This window comes from Gavialis gangeticus, unplaced genomic scaffold (genome assembly GCF_001723915.1).
Source record: "Gavialis gangeticus isolate Ggan-Ray unplaced genomic scaffold, GavGan_comp1, whole genome shotgun sequence".
In the NCBI taxonomy this organism is placed as follows: Eukaryota; Metazoa; Chordata; order Crocodylia; family Gavialidae; genus Gavialis; species Gavialis gangeticus.
Genome location: NW_017728994.1, coordinates 18,207,798 through 18,210,485, shown reverse-complemented (window position 1 = coordinate 18,210,485; position 2,688 = coordinate 18,207,798).

The following is a 2,688-nucleotide window of genomic DNA, read 5'->3' as shown; positions in this document are numbered from 1 at the left end:
ATACAAGGAAAACACAATAAGACACAACAGGTAGAAGCTATGGGGATGAAGTAGGTTCCTAGGGACCAAGGAGGGTCCCAAGCCATAAGGAAATGGCTGTGGCCCTAAGGAGAGGTAGGCCAGCCTGGGAAAGGGGCTTAAAGAATGTGGACCTACTGAGGGACTAGGCAAGCCCCTGATTACAACTGGTGGTGTAGCCAGGGGCTCAGATGAGCCCAGCAGAGTAAAGGGCTGCTGGACATAAGGCCCTAGCAGGTGGTCAGGCTCAGATGAGCCCAGCAGAGTAAAGGGCTGCTGGACATAAGGCCCTAGCAGGTGGCCAGTCTTGTGACTGGCTCTGGGACGGCCCCCTGTCATAGGCACCTATAAATGTGCAGGTAAAGGTGTGATGGGATTCCATGTGCCATCCCTATGCATGGCAGGTGGCGTGATTGTGGGATCATTGATTGTATCCTATCATGCATTTCTGCTGGTGCAGAGGGAGCAACAGGATAATGATCCCAGGATCTCCCTGTACTAGAAGTAGTAAACCCCTGTGGCTGGGAGCCCCCTTAGCTGGTGGGGCTCCCAGCCACTGGGGTGTTCCAGGCATTCCTATGGTTGGAAGACCTTAGCTGATGTGGGCTTCAGCTATGGGGGTGCCCCAGGCATCCCCACAGCTGATACAATCTCCCAGCTGTAGGGGCACCCCTGGCCCCACCAGCTGATGCCTGGGATGCTCCTGCAGCTGAAAACCCACATCAGCTGATGGGGCTTCCAGCCACAGGGGCTCTTGGCCACATGCTCAGTTAATGGTGTGAGAGTATGGAGCCACAATGTGATCACCATAAATTTGTGGTTTATTTCTCCTTTTATCATGCCAATTATTGACTAAATGTATGGCCAGGTGACAATTTAAGATGTGATTAACTGATTAAGTATAACATGTAGATAAGAGCCAGAGGCATAGAGGTGAGATATTTTGTTCAAGGTCAACCAATAGGCCAATGGCAGAGCCAGGAATAGAATTTAGGTGGGTGTTTTGATTTCCTCACTCCAGTGGTCTACCTATAAAGACATTAAGACTGAAAATATATGGATGGTAGGAGGTAAGACAACTGTATGAGAGAGGTGTCATAGCTAAGTGGCTTTCTTCAGTATTCATTCCTGTCCTTTCCTCCCATCACCACCCAAGGTGATTTTTTTCTTTTTTTGGTGTCCTATTATTATTGTAAGAATTATTGCAATTTAACTGTGTCATAATGCTGCTGCACACTTTGTATTGTCCTGTGGAGAAACCCTAATCTGATCATGTAGAAACTTGAACTCTTCAATGGTGGTTTTCTGCTTGTACTATAATCAAAGTTCCAGGCAAAATACAAATAAACTGGGTTCCAAAGAAATCAAAAATTTTAGATCCCTATAAGGGAATGAAATAGCACATTGTTCTTCAGATGACAGCTAGTATATGCATATTTCTGAAAATAAAATGCTCTTTCGAACAGCCCAGAAGTGTCATGCTATATTTGTAATTGCAGAATTTTTAAAGGAAAGTTTCAGACAAGGTGAAACTAGCATAGTTTCAGACTTGTTTAATAAAATATTTAAAACTTTGACTTAAGATGAGGTAACTTCAGATGCATTTTGTGCAAACCCATGAGAAGGGATTAATGAGTTGAAGTAAAAACTAGGTATAAAATGATCATTGTGTTTTCTTTTTACCTTGTGTTTTTGGGGTATACATGAATTGAAAACTCAAATGAAAACCGGGGTGGGAAGACTGGATAAAGAAGTTTGCTAAGATCAGCCAAAGCAAAACTTAACCTACTGAGAAGAATGTACATAGATAAATCCTGCATATATACATGAATTCACACGTTGTGTGTGGAAGTCCTCTAAATGGTTTTGAAAATTTTTCTTCAACAGGAAAGGAGGCACAGGAGTAAGCTAACAGCAACACATATTTATGGTGGATAGCTGCATTTAGATGCTATTGACATGTTTCTTGTAAAACTTGAACCTTCATCTTTGTATTCCAAACTCATCTAAGGGATTTCAGTGGGGAATTCTACTAATGCACCTCTTAATATTGTAGCTGTTGGATTTGAAGCGGGGCTCAGGATCCCTGCAAAGGCAGAGCTGGAAAGATTGCAGGAAATTATTGCTTGCAAGAACATATGCATGTTTTTGATTGGCTCCTGAGGCAAGAGAGGGGTAGGAATTCATCTAGGCTCGGAGAGAAGGGAGGGCCCTGGGACCACAGAGCTTGGGGCAGAAGCACCCTGCAGCCTGCCTGGGAAGTGAACCTGCTCTTAGTGACAGAGAGAAGACAACCTGATATTCTTTTTCCCTCTGTGAGGCAGACGGACCCATGTAGAGGAAAAAGGGAGGTAAAATAGACTTGCTTAGGAGGGCAGGGTGTTGCTCTCGGGTGAGTTAACTGAGAACCAGCCTGGGGCTGGGTGGGTGATAAACCCAGGGTTCGTTTCAGTTACCAGCACACGGGACATGTTTGGGAATTGGAGAAAAGTGCTTTTGGGGAGTGGGAGACGGTGTGTGTTTCTTTACGCATATACCACAGACAGCTGGAGCAGAGGAGAGCTGCTCTTCCCCATGTTGGCTATTGCAAAGAGCAAGATTTGCTGAAGCACCAGCACAAGCCATGGTTATTGCGTTGCCAGTGCGAAGGAGAGCTGATGTCTTGTTAAC